The sequence below is a fragment of the Pongo pygmaeus genome, chromosome 16, assembly GCF_028885625.2.
Source record: "Pongo pygmaeus isolate AG05252 chromosome 16, NHGRI_mPonPyg2-v2.0_pri, whole genome shotgun sequence".
In the NCBI taxonomy this organism is placed as follows: Eukaryota; Metazoa; Chordata; class Mammalia; order Primates; family Hominidae; genus Pongo; species Pongo pygmaeus.
The window spans coordinates 56,111,110-56,137,425 of NC_072389.2; the positions used below are offsets into that span (position 1 = coordinate 56,111,110).

Genomic DNA, 26,316 nt, shown 5'->3' on the forward strand with positions numbered 1-26,316 from the left:
GGTGCATGTCCAGGGGTAAGGTGGGACCACACAGGTCAGCACCTCGGTAGGACTGTCCCCCACTGAGTCCTGCCCTGCTTTCTGCCACCTCCCCTGATGTCTGCCAGAAGAAAAGGCCATGCAAGAACTTAGGAAAAAAACAGTGGGCACATTCATAATGGCTACCATTTACCAAGTATCTGTTGTGTGCCAGGCGCCTTACACGCATTCACTCACCTAATTCTAACAACTGTATTCAAAGATGTCATTATTCTCATTTTATAAATGAGAAAACTGAGGCTTAGATTATGTAATATGCAGAAGCCTCACTGCTAATAAAGGGTAGAGTCTGCATCCGGACCCAAGTCTGCCTGAGTTCAAAGCCTATGTTCTTTTCACGACACTACTGCCTATTCATTTATGTCAAAATGAGAGCTTAGAGTTCACTGGAGACCATCAGTATGGGTCTCCAGGTTTCTTAGAATGCTGTGTGCTACCCAAATATTTTATTTTCTTCTGTTAAGTGCAACAATTTTTATTAATACATGCAATTATATAAAATCAGAGCATGAACATGACCTGATAAACTTTGTATTTATTTTCATTTTGACTTGGACATCTAATAGGCATCTGAAACTTAACACATACAAAACTAAATTCCTGAAGACCAACTCCCCACTAAATGTAGCTCATGTAGTCTTCCCCAGCTTAATAAATGGCAACTCCATTATTCTAATTGCCCTGGCAAAAAAACCTTGGTGCCATCTTTAATTCTCTTTCTGTCATAGAACATCAGAAAATCTTGAGGACTCCACCTTTAAAATATATTAGAATATATTTTCTATTGCTGTTACTACCCTGCTCCAAGCTTTATTTTCTATCGGCCTGGATGATGGCAATAACTTGTTTACTACCTCTTTGTCTCCTGACAGCCTTCACTCAACATTATGATCCAGAGTAAGCCTTTAAGACAGAAGTCAGCCTTCCCCACTCCCACGGCTTCACACGACTAGCCTCAAAAAGGAAGATAGAAGTCAGGTCGTATCATCCTTCTGCTCAGTACCATGGACTGGCTTCTCGTATCACTCCAAATAAAATTTCAAGTCCTTAAAAAGCTTATAAGGCTATATATCATCTTAACCTCTCCTTCCCTATCTGAATGACTTCTACTTCTCTCCACTAATCTCACTCTGTCCACACTGGTCTCCTTGTTTTCAGAAACATATTATGACTACTTCTGCCTCAGGACATTGTGTTTGCTGTTCACCCTGCTAGGAGATCTCTTCTAGATACCCACATGGCTTCTCCCTGGCTTCCCTTCTATCTGCGCTCAAATATCACTTTATCAGTGAGGCCATCCCTTTAATAACTGTGGTAGCTAGTGTCCAAAAATGGCCCCCTATTGAGCCACATCTTCCAATATTCGTAGCCTCATTGAGTCCTCTCCCCTTGAATCTAGTGATCCCTGTGACTTGTTTTGACCAATAGAATGTAGTGGAGGTGATGCTTGCCTGACCTCCAAGGCTACATCATAAGAAGCCTTGCAGTTTTCACCTGGAGTTTTTGGAATATTTGCTTCAGGAGAAGCCACCAGCATGGGAGAAGCCTGACTACTCAATCCCACCATGCTGTGAGAAAGCCCAGGATAGCCACATAGAAAGGTCATGTGCATACAGAGTGGTGCCTGGCCAGACCCCAGTTGTTCCAGCCTTCCCAGCTGAGGGGCCAGCCACGTGAATGAAAAAGCCGTTTGGAATGTCCAGCCCATTCAATTATTCAGATAACCCTGGCCCCATTTGCCATATGACTGCAACTGTTTAAAGACCCCAGGGAACCTACAAGATCATACATTTTTTTCTTAAATTTTTTTTTTTTTTTTTAAATTTTAGAGACAGGATCTCACTCTGTCACGCAGGCTGGAGTGCAGTGGCACAGTCATAGCTCACTGTAAACTCAAACTCCTGGGCTCGAGCAATCTTCCTGCCTCAGCCTTCTGACTAGCTGAGACTATAGGTGCATGCCACCACATCCAGCTAATATTTTTTAACCAATAGGATTTAGGGTGTTTTGTTGTGTGGCAACGGATATCTGAAACAGAAATCAATATGTTACACCCCTTCCCACAAATATAATGACACTCCATATCCTCCTTAACTTGCTGTATTTTTCTCTTGTTGTATTTACCACCTGGCTTACTATGTATCTACCTATTTGTTATTGTCTCCCTATCCCCGCTGGAACACAAACTCTGGGAAGGCAGAGACTTTGTCGTATTCATTACTGTATCTTGAGTGCCTGGAATAGTGTCTAAGATAGGCCCTCAATACATATTTGTTAAATGAAGGCCTATATTTAATTTAATTTAATTTAATAAGTTTGCTTTTTGTAGACATAGCAAGTCCATAAAAAGAAAAGACAAATTAATTTAAATTGCCCATGGCGACAGCCTTCCCTCTTATGGACACAATATCTGGAGATGTCTAAAATACTGCAATCTTTGCCTTTCCACTGAAGCATACCTTCCAAGGGGAAAGGAGTAAGATTCTGCTCCTTTAATACATACTGATCTCAGGAGAAAGGGACTAGAAATGTATGGACTGAATGTCTGTGTGCCTTGCAAATTCATATGGTGAAATCCTAACCCCCAATATGATGGTATTAAGAAGTGAGACCTTTGGAGATGATTAGGTCATGAGGGTGAAGCCTTCAGGAATGGGATTAGTGCCCTTATAAAAGAGACTTCAGAGAATTCTCTAGCCCTCTTTATGCCATGTAAGGACACAGTGAGAAGATGGCCATCTATGAACCAGGAAGCAGGCCCTCACCAGACATCATATCTTCCAGCACTTTGATCTTAGACTTCCTAGCCTCCAGAACTGCAAGAAATAAATGTTTGCTGTTTAAGCCATCCAGTCTATGATATTCTGATATAGTAGCCTGAACTAAGACAAGAAAAAAAACACGTGTCAGGCAGATTCCAGGAGAACATCCCTTAAACATAACCCAAATGGAGATGACTATCACAATCATCAAACCCTGTTGAGGAGCTCTTGTCAGTAGATCTGTGCTACACAGTGTCACCTCTCCCTTCACTCACTTCTGGAAGGACTCAATAATTCCTCCTCATTCCACAAGCACTTCTTGAATGCCTACTCACTCTCTTATGATAAAATATCCATTCCCTCCTTTCACAAAATTAGTCAGAATAAAGAAAAACCATTGGGTTGAAAAACTTTGAATAGAATGTTTAAAGTGATTTAGAAGTCTGGACACAAGAATTTTGTTTGCGTCAGGCCGGGCGCGGTGGCTCACGCCTGTAATCCCAGCACTTTGGGAGGGCAAGGCGGGTGGATCACGAGGTCAGGAGATCGAGACCATCCTGGCTAACACGATGAAACCTCGTCTCTACTAAAAATACCAAAAAAAATTAGCCGGGCGTGGTGGCGACTGCCTGTAGTCCCAGCTACTCGGGAGGCTGAGACAGGAGAATGGCCTCAACCCAGGAGGTGGAGCTTGCAGTGAACCGAGGTCACGCCACTGCACTCCAGCCTGGGTGACAGAGCAAGACTCCGTCTCAGAAAAAAAAAAAAAAAAAAAAAGAATTTTGTTTGCGTTAAAATAGTTCAAGATCTCATCTCAACCACTTCGTGGGAAAATTGCTAGCATAGAGATGCTTCAGCTGTTAGCTTTGTTGACCTTTTTGTTTTGGCACTTCTGGAAAATGGAGGAAGGGGCTGAAGCTCATATATTCTTGGAGAAATAAGGCGAACAGCACAGCTCAGGGATGGGCTGGTGATGTGGCATTCTGTGTCAAGTAAAGAACACCCTGCCATCTCCTGGGCCTCAGCTTCAGATTTCTGGACAGCACCTTCTCAGGCAAGAATACATATTTTCCCATGCACAAGCAATAAGGCTGCCCAATCCATTTAGATTCATATGGAAAGAAAAGAGACACTGCCTCAAACTCAAAAGCAACAAAGCAGGCAGAGATGAAGTACAAGCTCAGAAACTCACAATAATTGCTTTACTAACCAGAATATCTAGTTAGCTTCTCTGCTGGAAATATCTGCAGTTAGGTTTTCTCAAAGTGCTCTTCATGACCCAGATTAGCTACAAGTTTTACTTTCTGTAAAGGGCCCAGTTGGGTATTTTTTCCAGAACAAAGGGTGAATGCAATGAATAGTCAAGTTTTTACCTTTCTCTAGACTGAAAAATACTAGCTTTAAAATAATAGCTTTTCTAGATTATTTCAATACCCTGCCCTCCCCCTTCCTTTAAAAAATAAATCTTGTAGGTTAAGTTTGGGCATCTGGTTGAAAAAACCCCATTTAAAAGATTAGAAAATTGAGAGTTAGAGATGCTTAAGATCAGCCAGTACATGAGCCAAATCTTCAGATACAAAATCCATGTGTTCTCCATAGTGGAACACTGTAAAATTAAACTACCACACACTCACAAAGCTTTTTTTTTTTTTTTTTTTGTGAGCAGAGTCCCGCTCTTTCGCCCAGGCTAGATAGCGGCACGATCTTGTCTCACTGCAACCTCTGCCTCCTGAGTTCAAGCGATTTTCCTGCCTCAGCCTCCCAAGTAGCTGGGATTACAGGCGCACGCCACCACTCCCAGCTAATTTTTGTATTTTTAGTAGAGACAGGGTTTCTCCATGTTGCCCAGGCTGGTCTTGAACCCCTGACCTCAGGTGATCCACCTGCCTCGGCCTCCCAAAGTGCTGGGATTACAGGCGTGAGCCACTGCGCCTTGCCTCACAAAGCTTCGAAAAACATTCCTTAATAAGGCCTCAAGGATGAACATGTCCTTGTGTATTTTTTTTCTGTGAAAATGAAACTAGTCTCAAATCTCCATGCAACTGTAGCTGGAAAAATAAATATTGATCTAGTTTCCTCCTATAATTCTGAATTTTAGTTCATAGGAGCTTAGAGTTAGAGGCAAACTTTAGACATTATTTAGTCCTAATCCATCACAAATTGTAAGAAAAACTCAAAATAGCTTTATTTAAAACAAAAGTATCTTTAGATATAATGCTATTTTCACACGATTGATAAATTTATTAGGATGAAAATCATATTAGAATAAAATATCTTTGAGGCTACAACTGGTCATTTTTATGTGAATAGTAAAATTAAAGGTTTAAAATATATGCTAGGATGAAGATGAAAAATGTTATTTTCGGAAGACTGGAAAGTACAATGAAGGTTTGGCTTTCATACAAGGTTTGGATTTGTTTTTTAGATTCTTCCCAGTAATTAGATTTAGGGTTTAGAGTATCTCATGTGACTCTTTTATAAAAACAGACATTTTAACCAAGCACTGACATGCAAAATAAAAACAAAAACCTTTTTCCTTCAGGGACTAGCCCAGCTACAGTTGGAAGTTCAGTAATGCATCTAAACATACATAGTAATTAAATCTAGCTTCCAACAAACTTAAAGTTAAATTTTAATTACTTTTTATGGCTGGGTAATAAATTGTATGTAAATGAGTCATGGATGGAGACCTTAGTATATATAAAATGTCAAAAACCAGTACTGATTGATATACTGAAAAGAAAAGAGGCCTTGAAAATTTGTATTCTAGATCTAACTCAGCCACAATAGCTCCTTAACCAAATCATTCAGCTTTTCTGGGCCTCGGTTTCCTCATTTGTAAAATATGATAGTTACATTTGGTAATTATAATTAATGTTTGTGTGGTGTTTATGCCTCTAAAGCTCTTTCCTGTGTATGATCTGACTTCATTCTTATAATTCTTGGAAGTAAGAAGGACAGATACTGTTACTTTTAGTATACAGATGAAGAAACAGCCTCATAAAGGCTAAAATATATGATCAAAGGCACACAGTTTGTAAATGGATTCACACTCAGATGTTCCGACACAATTTTGTGTAGGTAGACACTATACCAACCACCTCTAAAAGTCTGAAATAATAGAGTTGTGTTTAGTCATTACTCAATTATAACCAGACTTTTAAAGTACCTTAAACACTATTCAACAGGTACACCATGTTCTTTTAGCCTGCAGGACTGAATGCTCTTATGGTTTCCCTGCAGGAGGATCCAATTAAGTGCTAAGTTAATAGCCAACTTTATAGCCAAGCTAATAGAAAAGCCACATTACACTGGCTCCGTCTTGTCAAACCAATCACTTGTAAGACTTTGTGCTGATTTATGTCCCTGATATTCACTGTAATCTCTGGGTTACTGTAAAAATGCATTCTTCCATTGCTCAGTTACTAAGATGTGTTAAGAGTCACAACAGTAGCCAGAACACCAATAAGTAAATAATGTAAAGAGTATTCAAGTAGTTTAAGAAATGATGTTAGTTATGTGTCTCCATGCTCTCCCCCCAGATATTTAACCCCAGGCATTTGGTAAATCATAACAAGCCATTATTTTCGCAGTTCTTGATTTCCACTTGAAGTCAAGCCAAATATTATGTTCATTTACATTTGCATGGCACACTTTTGTATCTTTCAAAGTGCCTTCACATTCATTATTTCATTTTATCTCTATATAATGCTAACATGTAGTTGAAATTGTTCTCTGTGGTTGCCAAAATAGCTATTTCTTTATTTATGTTTTGCTTTTCTGTCTGTTTTTATCCCATCCAGGCATTTAAAATGCTAAAGAACGAACACAACTGGAGGGTCACAGAATTTCCATGAAGACAACAGAAGGATGAATAGTAAAGTGTGCTAATCCCACCTAAAATTAGTAGGGCCCAAAACCAAGAGAAGCAATGATAATAAAATAAAGTAACATGTTTCAAAAGTGATAAATCAACCTAAAAAATATAACCTAGGTTCAATCTTCAAATGTGTAATTTCAAAGAATGAGAGAAAATTGGTAGGAATTGGTGAGAATACTTTTGTAGCAGAAATGCCAATAACACTTAAGGATTTAGAAGGAGGTCTAAATAAATTTAATTATTTTTAAAAGATAAAAAGAAATAATTGAACACAACTTTACTAAAGGCCATGAATATTCATAGTAAGAGAAGAAGATGCCGAGTGAGATTTGTTGACTTTTTGTTGACGAAAAGAGTCAAACTCTGTAAAATACTTGAAGAAATTTATTCTGAGCCAAATATAAGTGACCATGGCCTGTGACGCAGCCCTCAGGAGGTCCTGGGAACATGTGCCCAAGGTGGTTGGGGTACAGCTTGGTTTTATATATTTTAGGGAGGCATGAGACATCAATCAAATACATTTAAGGGCTGGGCACGGTGGTTCACGCCTGTAATCCCAGCACTTTGGGAGGCTGAGGTGGGCGGACCACTTGAGGTCAAGAGTTTGAGACCAGCCTGACCAACATGGTAAAACCCCATCTCTACTAAAATACAAAAATTAGCTGGGCATGGTGGTGCGCACCTGAAATCCCAGCTACTTGGGAGGCTGAGGCAGGAGAATCACTTGAATCCGGGAGGTGGAGGTTGCAGTGAGCCGAGATCGTGCCACTGCACTCCAGCCTGGGTGACAGTGTGAGACTTCATCTCAAACCAACAAACAAACAACCCAGATACATTTAAGAAATACATTGGTTTGGTTCAGAAAGGTGGGATAACTCAAAGCGGGGGTTTCCAGGCTATAGGTAAATTTAAACATTTTCTGGTTGACAATTGGTTGAGTTTATCTGAAGACCTAGGATCAGTGGAAAGGAATGTTCAGGTTAAGATAAAGGATTGTGGAGACTAAGTTTTATTATGCAGAGGAATCTCTCAGAGAGCAGAGTTCAGAGAGAAAGCAGGTTGTAAAATGTTTCTTATTGGACCTAAAAGGGTGCCTGGCTCTTAGTTGATTATCTCCTGGATCTGGAAAGGAAGGAAGGAAAACAAAAGGGCAACGGGATTCTCTATAGAATGTGGATTTTTTCCACAAGACACTTTGTAGGGCAATTTCAAGGTATGGCAAGGAAATATATTTTGGGATTAAGTATTTTTTCCTTGTCTCATAATGTTATGCCAGAGTCAGATTGAAAAGTAAGTCGTGATATACAGGGTCAGATAAAACCCATCTGATGAGAATTTATGGTTTGTAGGGCATGACTCCCTGGACCCCTTAGGTAGGAATTTGGGCGAAATAAAAAACAGAGCTTAGTCCTCCATCCCCCTTCTTGGCCAAAAAGCATTCCACAAAATGCATATGCAGGCCAACAAACAGCAACAGGTCCAACAATGCTAGGAACACTCATTCCTAGAGTAGTCTGGTTGGGTGGTAATAATTTTAAGTATTTGCAATTTGGATCATGGGGGGAGGAAATGGTCTGACCTGGTGTAATAACCAGTAGTTTAAGGGGTGAGATGGAGTCAGACCTAGGGTTTAGTATAAAAAAATCCCAGATCATATCTATTTTGTGAGCTATCATGATCTGGGTCTTTAATTGTGCCTTGTTCATTTTGCTGTAACTCGCATAACATTTACAAGAGATATATAATGCTAATACAGTGACAAATACCAAGATAAATACCGAGACAAACACCAAAATACCCAAGATAGCAAAAATTAGGCATCCGAGAAGGTTACAGGTAGAGTCAGAGGGCAGTAAACAACCTAACCAGCCAAAAAAACCACTGCATGCATCATCATATTCTTTGATCAGACTCACAATGTGTTTACCCTCCTTATCAAGGGTCATTTGAACCTTATGATAAATCTTATCTGAGGATTGTAGGACTGACACTAAATCAGAATCCAATAAATTTAGTCTCTCTTCTGGCCAATTTATCTCCATGGGTATAACATCCTGAGGAGGTATAAATCAAATGCAAGGAATGCCTGGCCCTCAATGTCTAAATTGTTACAGGACTTATTAACAGTGGACAAATCTATTTTTCCCACCACTTTTGTATTGCACCATATACAGGTATTTGGGAGAGAAAAGGAGGTTTTGTTACAGGAGAAGTCATATAATTCTACAGTGTCATTTTGTTGTCCCTCCCAACAGAAATGGCCCTTCCTTATATACCAGATGCTATGTTCCATGGGGGTGGATATTAGAGGCCAAGTTTAGGAAAAATCAGGGTTCCAAGTGGTTTGAGGGCATAGCCATTCTCCTTTTCTCTTTTCATAATCTGAAAGGGAGATGGAATACCATGTGTTATTATCAGCTAAAATAGCCCACCTATTTCCCAGGAGTAGTACCTTTGAGCCTCATTTAACTTCGGTGCCTGTGCTCTGAGAATACAATGTTTAAGGTCACATTTCACGTCCACAAATCTCCATAAGTTTGGAGGACCACATATTTTCCACAGGTGTTTGGACTGTGCCTCAGTACTGAGGATTGTAGACCATTGCTTCATATCCACCTCTGATTCCATTTGTAATAAAATAGACATGAGACCCTATCAGGTAAGAGTACATGCTTGTTCCCATCTTTGGATTTGGGAGTATGTTTTCATGGTTTGTCTGGTTTCTTCTATCCATTGGATGAGTGCTGCATTATCTTTTAAAGCAGCTTCCCACCCTTTTCCCTCTTCCTGGAATAGCATCCCTTCAATGTGGCCTATTTTTGATAGGGATTTTTTTTTCTAAAGAATGTCTCTCTTCATTAGCCATGAACTCAGCTTGCCCCAGTATGCCTTGCCCAGCTCTGACTCCTCCAGTGAGGTCATGCTTTAGTTTTTTGGGTGGCCAATTTTCGTGTATCCATCAGGAATGCTGTTGCCATTGTATACTGATGCCATCTGTACAATTTGGATAAATGGAGTCAACGCAGAACCGCTGGGTATCCCAAACAATTGTTAGGTGAGTGGAGGTTACACCTAAGTATGCTCTTGTCTGGGTATTCCATAAGGCTTCCCAGTGGCGCCCTGGTTTTAGGGTGGAATTTGTGCTGTCAGGGACTTCTGTCCACCAATTGACTTCCATAAATAGTTATTTAAGGGCAGTGTCAGTGTGGTTGGTACTGGATAGGAGCATCCAGCCACAAGCACAGGGCTGGTGGTTATTTGGGCAGGCCATGCTATGGCAGTTTACATAGGAGACATTGTAACAAGCCAGTTGTCTCAAATGATCATCCCCAATATCTATTGTTGTGCAACGTTCTACCTGGTTAGACCCCCTCAGTGATCATCCTGAGGCATTGTTAGGCAAGTATTCCTGTAGGGCGTCATATTTGGTTGCAGCCCTATAATAGAGGTACCTAAAAAGTGGGGACCTTGGAGAATGTTTAGAATGGTGCTGTTCCATATAACAGTCTTCATTTCCTCCTGGTCTGTATCATACCAAATGATGTGGGCTCTGCCTGCAGGAAGACTGCTGAGGTTTACAGGGGACTGGGAGAAATTTTCAGGTTTGAAAAGAGGAGTGTGGGGTAGGTAGACAGAGGAGATTGTGGGAATGAGAATGAACAAGTAAAATATTTTCCTGGCTTTAGCAAGGGAATGTATAGCCGCATCCATTTAGAAAGTTATACCAAAGAAGATTGTATAGATTCCAAACAGCTTCTTAGGGGTCTCAGTTAAAACATTAGGGTTTTAGCAATATTCTACAGCAAGGAAAGTAAGAATGATGGTTATTTTAGGGTTCATGAGAACTAGCCTGGTCCAGCATCTCTGGAAGTATGTTGACTTTGTTGTAGCCCTAGATACTGGCTGAGCCTCCAGTGTTCTCTTGATTTGCAGGTGGGTGTCAGAGACTGCTGCGGAAGTTCAGGGGCGGTCAGGAATGTGGTCAGGTGCTCATTTTAGGTGTAAAATGTGAATCCAAGAAGCGACTCTCTTTAACTTTGCAGAGCAAGAGTTGGTTAAAAGCACCTGAAAAGGTCCTTTCTGGAGGGCTTATAAGGAATCCTTCAGTTGGTGTCTAGTTAATGCTACTAATTCAGCCATCTGGGCTGATCTGACTCCTTGGAGTTGGGCACTTTCGATTATGTCTGTTATGGAAGTGATGGTGTATCCTGCCTGGTAATATCCCTTAAATAAGAACCATCTGTGAACCAAATTAATTCAGCATTCTCAATGGGAGTTTTCCTATAAATCTTCCTTAGGGGAGAGTAAGATATTAGTTAGTAGAGTGCAGTCATGTTCCTCTTCCTTTTGTTGTCCACCTGGAAGAGGGACCAGGGTAGCAGGGTTAAGAGTGTTACAGCACTTCAAAGTGATGTTGAAGGCAGAAAGCAGGAGTACCTCATAAGAGGCGAGGTGGCTAACAGAATATTGTTGAGTGTAGTGACAGCTTAGAAGAGAGTTCACGAGTAGGGGACATAGATGGTCAGAAGGGACCCTAGGACAAATTCTTCAATGTTTTTGCATAATGTGGCTGCAGCTGATATAGTCCTCATGCAAGGAGGGTGCCCCCTTGCAACTCGATCTAACTGTTGACTGAAATAATCAATTGGTCTGTGATTGCCACCATGTTTTTGAGTTAATACTCCTAGAGCATTCCCATTTATTTCATGTACAAAGAGGGAAAAAGGAAGACTGTAATTGGGGTGGCCTATAGCAAGTGCTTGGGTGAGAGCCTGTTTTAGATCTTCTATGTGTTGTTTTTTCCCTCTCTTCCCAGTGGATTGGGTCTGGCTGGGTCTGTTTTAGTTTTTTATATAGCGGTTGAACAATTAAGGAGTAGTATGGAATCCAACTCCTGTAATAGCCTGTTAACCGTGAGAAGCCTCTTAATTGCTTTTTAGTTTTGGGCAGGGGAAATGTCATAACAGCAGAGATTCTCTCAGGGTTTATTAAAAGCCCCCTTGGGGAAATCATATGTCCCAAATATTTAACTTGGGGGAGGCAAAATTGTAATTTATCTTTTGGCACTTTGTGTCCCTTAGAAGCAAGCTGTTTAAGGACTGTATCTTCTCTGCATTTTGGTAGGGAGGACGAACAATAAATCATCCACATACTGAGTTAGAGTACATTCATTTGGAAATTCAATGTCATCTAAATCTGCCTTTAGTATTTGAGAAAAATAAGTAGGACTTTCAGAGTAGCCCTGGGGTAAGACTGTCTATGTGTATTGGCGGTTTTCCCAAGTGGAAGTGAAAAGATACTGGCTATTTTACTCTACAGGTATGCTGAAAAATGCACTACATTAATCAGTAACAGAGAGGTGGCTGCAGTGATAGGAACATTGGACAGTAAGGTGTGGGGGTTAGGAACAACAGCGTGTCTAGGAACTATTATTTTATTTATAGCTCTTAGGTCTTGAACAAATCTCCAGCCTTTCTCATTTGGCTTTTTAACTGGCAGGACTGGTGTATTGCAAGGGCTGGTGCAGGGTATTATGAGTCCTTTGTCTAAATAGTCCTGAATGATTGGTTTGATTCCTAGGAAGGCTTCAGGTCTAAGGAGATACTGCCTTACATTTGGCAGAGGTTTGGATTTATTTATGGTTATCTCTATAGGGACTGCTGACTTAATTCTCCCAATATTTGTGGAAGAGCTTGCCCATAAGGACTCTGGTACTTTAGATAAGAAAGGCTCTAATTCTTCCTGTCCAGAATCTTGATTAACTTTCCCAAGCACAATACTACATGTGGGTTTTTGTAAGTCCCCCAAGTTGAGAATAATTTCTCCCTTTTGTGAAAATGAGATATGAGCATTATGGGTCTCTAGGAAATCCCATTCCAGCAGGTGTGTGTGGGACACTATCTACTATAAGAAAAATGTGATCTCCCACTAGTTCTCCTAATTGAAATTGAAGGGGATTTGATTTAAAGGTTATAATAGAAGAGTTTGAAACCCCTATCATGTGTACTTTTTCTTTACTCCAAGGGAGAGGGTTTTTAATCAAGGTAGGGTTGAAGACTGACAGTGTAGTGCTGGTGTCGACAAGGGCTTTGATATTTTCCCCAATTATGGATATTTCTACTTCTCCTAAAGCATTAGTTAGAAGTAGGGGGAAAACCCCTCTATTCCCTCAGAGCATCCTTATTCTGATTTTTGAGCTGTTCTGGTGCCTTCCTTTGGGGTCCTTTGCCCACTTTGTGCAAGCACCCATTTAAGTTCTTTACATTATTTTTAAAAATGTCCTTTATTTTTGCAATAGTGGCAAATTGCTTCCTCTTGGGGTTGCTTAGATCTCTGGGGACCATGGGACCCTTGCAAACTCCCAACTTGGTTACTAAGTTGTTTTAGTTGTAAACTTATAATTTTAGAGACTATTTCCTTTTCTTTCTTAATGATTGCTTGTGACAACTGGTCAGCTAGGGTGACTAGGTGGCTAATGGAGAAGGAAGCCCAAGTCACTTTATTCCTCTTTATTAGGGTTGCTAACTCTTTATCTAAACCTTGAATAAACTCAGAATTAAGTAAGGTGTCACTTTTACCATGCTCAAAGTTTTCAGGAGGTATTCCTGAAAACTCTTTGAATATCTTTTCAAACCTGATATAAAAGTCAGGCATGATCTCATTTGGGTGTATTTTACCTTGTTGCACATTTGCTCAATCTATCAATCCATAACCTTGGGGAGTATCTGTGGTACAGTGTCATAGAGGCGATTGCAGAGCTCTCTGCATTTCTCTCTTCCAGTTGCATCTATTTTGTCAAAATCTTCTAAAGGCTGTTTCCAATCTGCTACTCTACACCATTCTTCAGCTTTGTTTTTGGAGACCAGTAACTGAATCAGCTGATATAGGTCAGAGAACCCTGGGTCATAAATCTTAAGACTTAACTGGAATTCCTAAGCAAACCCAAAGGGATCTTCAATCGGATTGGGGAATCCAGATACCAGGGCCTTAACTGTGACTTGGTCCAGGGGGCATATATTATGTTAGAATCCCCTCTGCTTATGGGTTTTACTCTAAAAGGAGCAACTACTATATTATTTTCTGCAGCTATTTCTGGTCCCGCTGTGGTTTGAGGCAAGGGAGGAGGGAAAGGAGGAGGAAAAACGAAATTGTCCGGATAAGGAAGTTCAGAGAGTAGAGGGTCAGGAGGAGCAGAAGGGGAGTCAGTTTCTGGAGCCTTTCTGATTTCAGAAGTGACTTTTACTGGTTTTTTAAATTCTGAAACAGTTTCAAAAATTTTTAAATCAACTTCCTGGAGGGAGGCAAGCTTATCTTTCCCTCTTTTTGATGATTCTAGATGCCAGCTAAAGTACGATTGCCATTCATTTTCTTTGATTTGGGAGCCTAATTTGTCTAATCTAGCATGCAGGAAAGCCAATTTAGGAATATCAAAGTTCCCCATTTTGGAAACCTTAGACCTAGGTCATCTTTAGTAAGAGCTTTCCATTTACATAAATACTTGCAAGTAAAGGCGCCACAATTATTAAACATAAACTCAGTTGGAGTGCCCACAGGGGGCCACTCTCCTTGCCTTTCCTCTTTTTTGGAGGATTTATTTCCTATCTTTTTTTTTTTTTTTTAGGGAACTGACCTGTGGCCTAAGGTTTTTGTGTGGTGGATCGATATGTGCTGCCTGTCAGTAGCACTCCACAGTGTGTCACCACTGAGTTATTTCTACACTCTTATGTGTCTCAATTTCTCTCTTCAGAGGTCTATCATCTCTGAGAGGGCTCAAGACGCTGGGTGATCAGCCCTTATGTGCACTTCCTGGATGAGCCTTTTTAAATTAATATTTGTTGGGGAGTCTCCTATAGGGCCGCTGCACATTACAGGGGATCAAAGCCCCCCCCAGACACTCCCACGAGGCTCCCGGTCACCCAGAGGTGCCTTTCAGCTGGGAGGAACAAAATGCCCTTTCACTTCAGAGCTGAGGAACTCAGTCGCTCACTTACTTATGAAAAACGATAGTTCAGTTCCTCACGCAAAGTGTGCACAGACAAGACAATTGAGATTAATTTTGAGAGAAAAGGCAATGGAGAAAGATCCTTTTGAATGCACTTCTGAAACTAAAATTAAGATTTTAACCAACTTCCTAGGAGAAAAGACAGAGAGGAAAAAATCAGCTTAGAATAAATCAAGGACCGTCAACCAAAACAGGAGGTTGGGGCTCAGGAGAACTTACCAGTTCCACCGAAGGAGAAGCTTGAATTCAATGAGGCTTCAATGGGCTCCTGCTGGTACCTTAGCTCCAGTTTTGGGCAACTCCTTCAGGGTCCTGAGTCTTCTCTGAGGCCCAATGTTGGGCACCAGATTATTGTCGATGAAAAGAGTCAAACTCTGTAAAATATTTGAAGAGATTTATTCTGAGCCAAATATAAGTTACCATGGCCTATAAGACAGCCCTTAGGAGGTCCTGAGAACATGTGACCCAGGTGGTCGGGGTACAGCTTGGTTTTAAATATTTTAGGGAGGCATGAGACATCAATCAAATACATTTAAGAAATACATTGGTTTGGTTCCGAAAGGTGGGACACCTGAAAGTGGGGGTTTCCGGGCTATAGGTAAATTTAAACATTTTCTGGTTGACAATTGGTTGAGTTTACCTGAAGACCTGGGGTTAATGCAAAGGAATGTTCAAGTTAAGAAAAAGGATCATAGAGGCCGTGGCGTGGTGGCTCGCACCTGTAATCCCAGCACTTTGGGAGGCTGAGGTGGGCGGATCACCTGAGGTCGGGAGTTTGCGACCAGCCTGACCAACATGGAGAAACCCCATCTCTACTAAAAATACAAAATTAGCGAGGTGTGGTGGCACATGCCTGTAATCCCAGCTACTCGGGAGGCTGAGGCAGGAGAATCGCTTGAACCCGGGAGGCGGAGGTTGCGGTGAGCTGAGATCGCGCCATTGCACTCCAGCCTGGGCAACAAGAGTGAAACTCTGTCTCAAAAAAAAAAAAAAAAAAAGAAAAAGGATCATAGAGACCAGGTTTTATTATGCAGAGGAATCTCTCAGATAGCAGAGTTCAGAGAGAAAGCAGGTTGTAAAATGTTTCTTATCAGATCTAAAAGGGTGCCTGGCTCTTAGTTGATTATCTCCTGGATCTGGAAAGAAAAGAAGGAAAACAAAAGGAAAATGTGGATTTTTCCCACAAGATACCTTGCAGGGCAATTTCAAGGTATGGCAAGGAAATATATTTTGGGGTTAAATATTTTTTCCTTGTCTCATAATGTTATGCCAGAGTCAAAACGAAAAGTGTGTCACGATATATAGGGTCAAATAAAACCCATTTGATGAGAATTTATGGTTTGTAGGGCATGACTCCCTAGATCCCTTAGGTATGAATTTGGGCAAAATAAAAAAATCAGAGCTCAGTCTTCAGTTTGATCAATAGTTCTTTTTATAATAAAATTGTAAATATTATTTCTAAATGCTAGTTTTTATTTTTATAAAGAAACATATGCTACTATGTACTTTGAAAAAAACACCTGGACTGGGTGTGGTGGCTCAATCCTGTAATCCCAGCACTTTGGAACGCCGAGGCAGGTGGATCACAAGGTCAAGAAATCAAGACCATCCTGGTCAACATGGTAAAACCCTGTCTCTACTAAAAATACAAAAATTAGCCGGGCGTGGTGGCGTGTGCCTGTAGTCTCAGCTACTCGGGAGGCTGAGGCAGGAGAATCACTTAAACCTGGGTGGCAGAGGTTGCAGTGAGCCAAGATCGCATCACTGCACTCCAGCCTGGGCGACACTGTCTCAAAAAAAAAAAAAAAAAAAGAAGAAAAAAGAAAAAAACATCTGGAGTCATATACACATAATGTTACAGCAATTATCAAGGAAAGAATACCTGTTTGTATGGATTTTTATCTGATCTGATACAGAAGTTTCCAAATGTTCTTGAAACTTGTGAGAGTGTTTTCTTTCATAAAACCGTAAACTTGGTCTCCTTTAAAAATTCCAGCTGGAGAGCTACTGATTAACTTGTAAACTTACTGTCCCTTGATACATTTTAAGTGTGTTTCAGTAATGGGATCATAAAAAATTTGCCCTTAGGCCCGGCGCGGTGGTTCACGCCTGTAATCATAGCACTTTGGGAGGTTGAGGCGGGTGGATCACTTCACGTCAGGAGTTCGAGGCCAAGCTGACTAACATGGTGAAAGCACTTCTCTACTAAAAATACAAAAATTAGCCCGGCATGGTGGCACACGCCTGTAATCCCAGCTACTCGGGAGACTGAGACATGAGAATAGCTTGAACCTGGGAAGCAGAGGCTGATCGCGCCATTGCACTCCAACCTGGGCGACAGAGCAAGACTTCGTCTCAAAAAAAAAAAAAAAAAAAGGAAATTTGCCCTTGTGCCTCTTCTTATGAATTCTGATGGATGAGGGAGAACGAAGAGAGGAAAGAGTAAGATAAAAAAAAAAAAGCCACAAGATGGAGGATAAAAATATTACGGTTATTTTTTTAACTTATCCAGGAACAGAATGAGTAGCATTTCCAGTGTAATGCCCTCACGGTGTATTTCAGAATACTCAGCACCTCCTAACCATTTCATATCTAGAAAGGCTCCCCAAAAAAGGCTAATTTGGTTTACTGCCACTTTGGGACGATTCTGGTTCTGGGTGGATTCTGGTTCTGGGACGGAGTTGTTTTCCTTGTCTATCCCGTCTGGATGCAGTTACGTAGCCATCTAGTGACTGAGTTGGGAATTGCAGCTTCCTTTCAGATTGGGGAAGCCTGCCAATTCACCCTGCCTCATCGCAGATGTGGAAGGAAAGAAATTCGGTTGGCAAACCTCCTACTAACGGAGAATACCTTAGTGATCCACTTTGCAAGTCTGTCTCCTATATCCTTGTGCAGGCATCTCTTGTGCAGAGCCTTACATTCTTACATTACCTCACAGGGATACCAAGAGGATAAGATGAAGTTACATAAACTAGAACACATAAATGTATTTTTAAAAATTACTGTTGTTTTTGTTAGAAACCCCTTTGGAATAGGTCATTAAAGAGCCTTGTTAAGTGCAAGCCTGTCACAAAATCAGAGATGTTAAAGAAGGCAAGACTTGAGAAATCAATAGTCCAAGCCCTTTATATGAAGAATGAGGAAATTGAGGCTCAGAGAGGTACAATGAAAGGAAATTCATGGGGTTGTTATACTTTCATTCATTTATTAACGATATTGTTCACTGAGTTTCTACTTGGAGTAGGGTGCTGGGGAAACAAAGGTGGATAACACATAAGGGGCACTCTGTCTAGAGGGGAGCCAGACTTGGAAGCAATTTTTAAAAAGCATATCAGAGCAGTGGTGACTGTGCAAAGTGCCTGCTTATGCTAGACCTGGGGACACTGAATCCCATTTAGGCAACATGCTTTAAAAAGTACACAGAATCGGATGGGCGCAGTGGCTCACGCCTGTAATCCCAGCACTTTGGGAGGCTGAGGTGGGTGTATTACTTGAGATCAGGAGTTTGAGACCAGCCTGGCCAACATGGTGAAACCCTATATGTACAAAAAATACAAAAATTAGCCAGGCATGGTGGCACGTGCCTTTAGTCCCAGCTACTTGGGAGGCTGAGGCAGAGGCAGAAGAATCGCTTGAACCTGGGAGGCAGAGGTTGCAGTGAGCCAAGATCGTACCACTGCACTCCAGCCTGGGCAACAGAGTAAGACTCTGTCTCAAAAAAAAAAAAAGAAAAAAAAAGTACACAGAATCAAACAAAATGTGGTATATCCATATCATGGAATATTATTCAGTCTTACAAAGGGAGGAAATTCTCACATGTGCTACAACATAGAGGAAACTTGAGGACATTATGCTAAGTGAAAAATAAGCCAGCTGCAAAAGAGAAAATACCGTATGATTACATTCATATGAGGTACCTAGAATAGTCAAATTCATAGAGTCAGAAAGTAAAATGTGGTTTCCAGGGGCTCAGTGGAGAGGCAAATGGAGAGTTATTGTTTAAAGTACAGAGTTTTGCTTTGGGAAGATGAAAAAATTCTGGAGATGGATTGTGGTGATGGTAATAGAGCAATGTGAATATACTCAATACTACTGAACTGTACACTTGAAAATAGTTACGGTGGTAAACTTTATGTTATGTCTATTTTACCAGTTTTTTAAAAAGTACACAGAAAGCAATGAGAATGAATCAAGTATAGCTACACACAATATGACATGGATAACTCTTACAGTGTTGAGCAAAAGAAGCCAGATACAAAATTGTGCATACTGTGTGATTCTATTGATATAATTCACATGTTAGAAGTCAGGATGGTGGTTACTTCTGGGGGAGGCAGAGATAAAAAAGTAGCATAAACTTCTAGGGTTCTGGTAATATTTCTCTTTCTTGACCAAGTAGTGTTCACGTGTAAAAGTTAATTGCACAGTATACTTATAATTCGTGCAGTTTTCTGTATGTATCTTAAGCTTCAGGTTTTTTTCTTTTAAATGGGACAGAGACAAAGTGAAGGGGAATCACCAGGACAGTTAAGGGACTTTAAACATTTGTAGGAGGAAAAGTCGAACAATTTCAGGGTGGTCGAAGTAGTTTGTATTCTTCAAATATCTGAAGGAGTGGCATGTGGAAGAGGAAGCAAACTTTGCTCACTATACCCAGAGGGGTAGGACTTGGAGGTGGTGGTGAGCCAGAGTTAGAGGAAGACAGAATTTAGCTCATTATAAATGACGCTTCAATTATAGGGTAAGAATTGGATCTCTTAGGAAAATCACACAGCTTCAACTTTGGGACTAAAGGTAATTGGGTATGAATCTTGGCTCTGTCACTTACTTGGATGAATTATGTCACTCAATCGAGTTTCACTTTCTACATTTGTAAAATGCGACTAGTACTAACCACTTGCTGGGTTACTTTCAGGACTAGTGATAATGTATACCACATACTTTGCCTAGGCCCTGGCCCATAGGAGGTGCTGAAGTAGTAGAAGTTATTTTCAGAAGAAAATGACATAGAAGATGGATTACACCTCAATGAGGTGTTATGTATTAAAGCATTGGTTCCTTTCAACCCCAAGAATCTATGTAACTTGCCCAAGGTCACACAGCTAATAAAGCCTTCAGTTCCTGATTGGTCCACTCCACTGGGCTGCCTTAGGTGAGAGGGTTTCTAGCATCAAGCCGTTGCCCATCAGGGCTAATCAGATAATCATGTCTGTAACAGACCATGAGGGACAGGATCTTATTCCTTTAAATTCTGACTGTACTCTACACTAGTTAAAAGGGGGAAATCTGGGAAGGTTGTTCAAGTGGTAGCCATGAACAGACAGGTTACGGCTTGAAAGTACCAGGTATTGGTTTGTGTGTGTGTGTGTGTGTGTGTGTGTGTGTGTGGTGTGGTGAGTGAGAGAAATTGTTTTAAAATTGTTTTTTTTTTTAATGGATTAAGGAAAAAATTTGAAGATAAGTTTAGCCAACTTCACCATTTTTCAGGGTCCAGCTCTTACTGACTGAATAAATAAATCATGAAGCAGAAACAAGAGATACTGCTTTGAAAACCAGTTTCTTCGGCTGGGCATGGTGGCTCACGCCTGTAATTCCAGCACTTTGGGAGGCTGAGGTGGGTGGATTGCCTGAGGTCAGGAGTTCGAAACCAGCCTGGCCAGCATGGTGAAACCATCTCTACTAAAAATACAAAAATTAGCCAGGCATGGTGGCAGGTGCCTGTAATCCCAGCTAATCGGGAAGCTGAGGCAGGAGAATCGCTTGAACCTGGGAGGCGGAAGTTGCAGTGAGCTGAGATCGTGCCATTGCACTCCAGCCTGGGCAACAGAGCGAGACTTCATCTCAAAAAAAAAAAAAAAAAAAAAAAGAACAGTTTATTCATTTGTAGGCAAAAGCAATGGACTCAGTCCACAAAGGTGAGAAAAACCTGAGTTAACACTTTGGCCTAAATTTTCCCAAAGCCTCTTAGCCTGACTCCAAGCTGCTTAACCCTTATATTTCCAAAGGAAATGACTTCCTGGGGCGGGGCATCTCAATTTCTACTCAGGCTTTCTTCCCAACCTCTGTTGAATATTTCTGCCTTGGATTTATTTATGCCCTGGAAACAAGAGGAGTCTCTATGACAAGAGACTTGAGGAAACAAACACCTAAAACAGTCTCTCTTTGTCTTGGGCATTATACACTAAAGTCACACTGACCCTTTGAACTTCTACAGCTGCTCAAATGTTATGTCTTGGCCCATATAACTTTCATACTGGATGAAAAATAAATGATATGAATTTAACTCACTATAGCTTTGGTCTTCGCCAAAGGAAAGAAATACCAGCAGCTTCTTTTTGCAAGTAGCAACTTATTTTAGTGCTTCCCTCTTCAGACTAAAGCCCTTGGTAGAAACCAAAATTACAGCCAAAGCCCACACAGAAACCTCAGATTTTAGTCATATGTCTTGCAAGGATGTTACATCATTTCTTAGTTTACCAAATGGAGACATTTCCTGAAACACAGAGACTCACTGTGAGCTTTGGCCTAAAAGATTTTGGGAGTGTGTAGCCCACAATGATCTTAAACTAAATCTTATTTAGGTATCTCATTGACAGACATTTTTTCTTTCACCTTGATCAGTGTGCCTGTCCTTTACGCAGGTGTAATACAAAGCAGTTACTTGTCTTATTTCTGAGATCTCAACATCAGAGTCCTGCAGGAAATGATGGTGTATTTAAAATTAATAATTTTTAGAATTCAAAGAAAGAGCCTAAAAAAATAAAGAAAAAAGAAAAAGAAAATGAGTAATTTGAGGACAGTATAATAAAAAGGACTATTTACAAAGGTAAAAGAGTTCTGGGGAAGCAGCAAGAAATTGGGCAGTATTCTAGGGTTAGTTACTGAGAGCAAATGAGAGGGAGTAATCCCTTCCAACAGCAAGCAGTTTTCAAGCTTTAGTATGCATCAGAATCACCTGGAGGACTTACTACAACACAGATTACTAGGCCCCACACTGGAGTTTCTGCTTCAGAAGGTCTGGGATAGGACTAAAATATTTGGATTTTGCATAAATTCCCTGATGATGGCAATGCTACTGGTCTGGAGAGAAAACTGTGTGGAGAAGGCAATTTGGGGCCAGAGGTGTAGCTCACGCCTGTAGTTCCAGCACTGTGGGAGGCTGAGGCAGGAGGATTGTTTGAGTTTAGGAGTTCAAGACCATCCTGGGCAACATAGCAAGACCTTGTCTCTACTTAAAGAAGCTGGGCATGGTGGTACATGCCTGTAGTCCCAGCTACTCGGGAGGCTGAGAGTGGGAGGATTGCTTGAACTCACGAGGTCAAGGCTGCAGTGAGCTACGATTGTGCCACTGCACTACAGCCTGGGTGATTGCCAAAAAAAAAAAAAAAAAAAAAAAAAAGGCAGTTTGGCAATTTGACACAAGCTGTGCCCTCCACAGAGAGATGCAGCCAACATGGGAGATCCAGCAGGGATGTACCAAGAGAATCTAATCATCAAAATCTACCCCTATCCAATTCCTTCTGTTGCTCCTTTTTAAACTCTACCAGCAGCCGAAAGGCAAGGGAACCCACTGATGCAATTCAGACAATGCAGCCTTTAGGGTATGGATCAGAGTAGAGAGTAGAGTTGGGTGAGTAAATGGGAAATATCCAGCATTTCTTTTTTTTTTTTTTTTTTTTTTTTTTTTTGAGACGGAGTCTCGCTCTGTCGCCCAGGCTGGAGTGCAGTGGCGCGATCTTGGCTCACTGCAAGCTCCGCCTCCCGGGTTCACACCATTCTCCTGCCTCAGCCTCCCGAGTAGCTGGGACTACAGGCGCCCGCCACTTCGCCCGGCTAATTTTTTGTATTTTTAGTAGAGACGGGGTTTCACCGCATTAGCCAGGATGGTCTCGATATCCTGACCTTGTGATCCACTCGCCTCGGCCTCCCAAAGTGCTGGGATTACAGGCGTGAGCCACCGCGCCCGGCCAATATCCAGCACTTCTATCACAAAATATCAAGTACCTTCTCCTCACTAATTTTTCATGCTATTTTATATTTTTATTTTGCTTTCCAGTATATACATGAACATTCATATACATGATATAAATGTAATCTCACAGTAACCCTATAGGGTAGGCAGGAAGATATTTATGCTCATTTAGAAATAAGAAAACTGAGGCTCAAAATGGTAAAGGCTACACATCTGAAAACAGCTTGGATTTCATCACAAGTTTTCTGCGTCCCAAAGTGGGAGGCTCTTGCCACCACTTCACACTACAGACATGAGGGAATCTGGTAGTGATGCTGGTTCCCCCACTCGAGGCTTCTGGGAAGCTCTTTCTCCTTCACTGCCCCACCTGCATTCCCCTTGAGCTGCATTCTCTTCTGGAAAAGGTGACTCTCTTCTTTGACTGAGGAGCTCAACCCTTGCTCAAGGGCATACAATGAATTTAGTCTTCTACTAGAGTCATTTATTTGCATTTTTCACTGATTTTCAACCTTTTCAGTGGCAGGGCTACTTAAAGTCTTGATTTGGGGGCCTTGGAGAGACAAATAAATAGCAGCTGTTACCCATCTGAATTCCTTTTGAGAAACAGACACAAAAATCAGACAGACGGAGATAAAAGCATCAGCTTTAATGAGGGTGAGGACAGAGTAGAGAAGCTGCCGGTCAGGTCTCACAATCAGACTTCCTAATACAGTCATGCACTGCATAAGGACCCTTTTTTTTTTTTTTTTTTTGAGATGGAGTTTCATTCTTGTTGCCCAGGCTGGAGGGCAATGGCACGATCTCGGCTCACCGCAACCTCCGCCTCCCAGGTTCAAGCGATTCTCCTGCCTCAGCATCCCTAGTAGCTGGGATTATAGGAATGTGCCACCACGCCCGGCTAATTTTGTATTTTTAGTACAGACAGGGTTTCTCCATGTTGGTCAGGCTGGTCTCGAACTCCCGATCTCAGGGTGATCTGCCAGCCTCGGCCTCCCAAAGTGCTGGGATTACAGGCATGAGCCACCGCGCCCGGCCAAGGACTTTAATTAATGATGAACACATATATGACAGTGGTCCCTTAAGATTATAATACTGTAATTTTACTGTACCTTTCCTATGTTTAGATATGTTTATATACACAGACACTATTGTGTTACAATTCCCTAGAGTATTCAGTACAGTAACATGTTGTATAGGTTTGTAGCCTAAGAGCCATAAGATATATCCATAGCCCAGGTGTGTAGTAAGCATCTAGATTTATTTTATTTTTATTTTATTTTATTTTTTTGAGACAGAGTCTCGCTCTGTCGACCAGGCTGGAGTGCAGTGGCAGAATCTCGGCTCACTGCAACCTCAGCCTCCCAGGTTCACGCCATTCTCCTGCCTCAGCCTCCCGAGTAGCTGGGACTACAGGCGCCCGCCACCACACCCAGCTAAATTTTTGTGTTTTTAGTAGAGACGGGGCTTCACTGTGTTAGCCAGGGTGGTCTCGATCTCCTGACCTCGTGATCTGCCCGCCTCGGCCTCCCAAAGTGCTGGGATTACAGGCGTGAGCCACCATGCCCTGTCAGCATCTAGATTTATTTAAGTGTGCTCTATGATGTTTGCACAACAAAGAATCACCCAGCTCCAGGTACCGGTCCCTGGCCTGTTAGGAACCAGGTCACACAGCAGGAGGTGATGGTGATGGTGGTGAGCAGGAGGTGGGCATTACTGCCTGAGCTCCGCCTCCTGTCAGATCAGTAGCAGCATTAGATTGTTATAAGAGTGCAAACCCTATTGTGAACTGCACATACGAAGGATCCAGATTGCATGCTCCTTATGAGAATCTAATGCCTGATGATCTGTGGTGGAAGTTTCATCCCAAAACCATACCTCACCCTTCCAGTCTGTGGAAAAATTGTCTTCCACAAAACTGGTCCCTCCCTGGTGCCAAAGAGGTTGGGAATCACTGACCTAATTACATATTTCTCATAACGTATCCCTGTCTTTAAGTGATACATGACTCTACTTGACTCCTAAACTTTTTAGGGAGGCAGGAGTGTATGTGTGTGGGGAGGTGCACATACTTCAGCGGTGGGGTTGGTGGGAGCCTGTCTAGTGGGCAGGCTAGTCCAAGAAGGTTGCAAAAAGGGCTGAGCAAGGAAGGAGTCACTCCTTCCTTGGGGAGAACTGAGAGGTGAAATAGCAGGAAGCTAAATGCTGTCTTCACAATTCTTCTGAAGTGGAAGTTTCTATTTTAAGGACCTGGGAGAGGGAGAAAATGGCTTCCCCAACAACATTGCTCTTAGCAGTACAGATGGTCCCCAACTTAAAATTTTTTGACTCTACCAGGTGCAAAGTGATATGCATTCAGTACAAACCATACCTTGAGCACCCATACAACCATTTTGTTTTACTTTCAGTACAGTATTCAATAAATTACATGAGATATTCAATGCTTTATTATAAAATGACTCTAGGCTAACGTAAGTGATCTGAGACTTTTAAGGTAGGCTAGTCTATGATGTTCAGTAGGCTAGGTGTATTAAATACATTTTCCGCTTATGATATTTTCAACTTATGATGAGTTTTTTGGGATGTAACCCTATTGTAAATCAAGGAGCATCATCTGTATGTAACATCTTGCTCTTAGCAGTATAGAAGGACTACTGATGCAATTAATTCTGTCTACGTACTGTAGTTTTTGAAGTTTTGATTCTCGTTAGTATATTAGTATAGGGCTGGGCGCGGTGGTGTATAGCCTCAGGCTTCAACAGTACTATCACTTCTTTGGAATGTTATTTAGTTTCTTTTTAACTTGATTCATTTTTGATCCCTTGGTCAGTTCCCATAATGCTCTGGATCAGGGCCTGCTTGAATATTAAATTCCCATTGTTTCCTTCTGGGAAGGTCTCTGCTTATCCAATCTGGAGCCCATCTTTCTTCCTTGTCCTGGATCTGGTAGACTATTGGGAAAAGTCCTTACAAAGATTTCCTGGGAACTGGATTTTTAAAATGAGCGCATGTGGGAAAATACTCTTCAAGTGCAAAGGGGACTCTGTTTTTGCCTCTACTTATATTTCCAGCTCCTCGGGGAAAATAAAAGTATTACAGGTCAAATCTCTTTACAAGTAGCTCAACTTGACTGTCTAAATATGTGGTATGGAGTAGAGTTTTATTTCATGGATTACTGCTTGAACGAGGTTAGACATAAGCTGGGCTGTGGAGAACTTTTTGTTAAATAGAGATTTTCATTGCAAAGGTATTTGTTGTAGAGGAATTTACCCAGTAAACAGATATCTTCCAGCTAATGTTTTTACCAGGCTGATTCAGACCGGGGAGCAGGAGCGGGAAAACACTGTGGACACAGTCTGCTGGCTAGCGGTCAAGGCAGAGGAAAGTCTGGCACAGGCAAAAGTCTGTGTGAAATGACCTGAGTCATGAAAGGACAGAAAGAAACCAGTATGTGTCATTCTGAAAAAGCTCTTCTTAGGGCTCTTTGGGCTGTAACCACTGCCTCTCTCCATAGAGAGTCACAGGGCCTCACTTGGCTCTTTCTGCTGCATTTTCAGACTTAAAAGGAAGGCACCGGCCGGGCGTGGTGGCTCATGCCTGTAATCCCAGCACTTTGGGAGGCCGAGGCGGGCGGATCACGAGGTCAGGAGATCGAGATCATCCT

General features: G+C 41.5%; 1 long non-coding RNA gene across 1 annotated transcript in view; it reads right to left on the reverse strand.

Moving 5' to 3' along the window:
* Positions 1–26,316, reverse strand: part of LOC129014094 (uncharacterized) — a 55,924-nt gene that overhangs the window by 7,263 nt on the left and 22,345 nt on the right. Inside the window, exons 2-3 of the long non-coding RNA XR_008494118.1 lie at positions 14,903–15,057; positions 8,958–9,063 (exon numbers count right to left, since the gene is read on the reverse strand). This is a non-coding gene — a long non-coding RNA (uncharacterized LOC129014094). The remainder of the gene's footprint in view (positions 1–8,957; positions 9,064–14,902; positions 15,058–26,316) is intronic.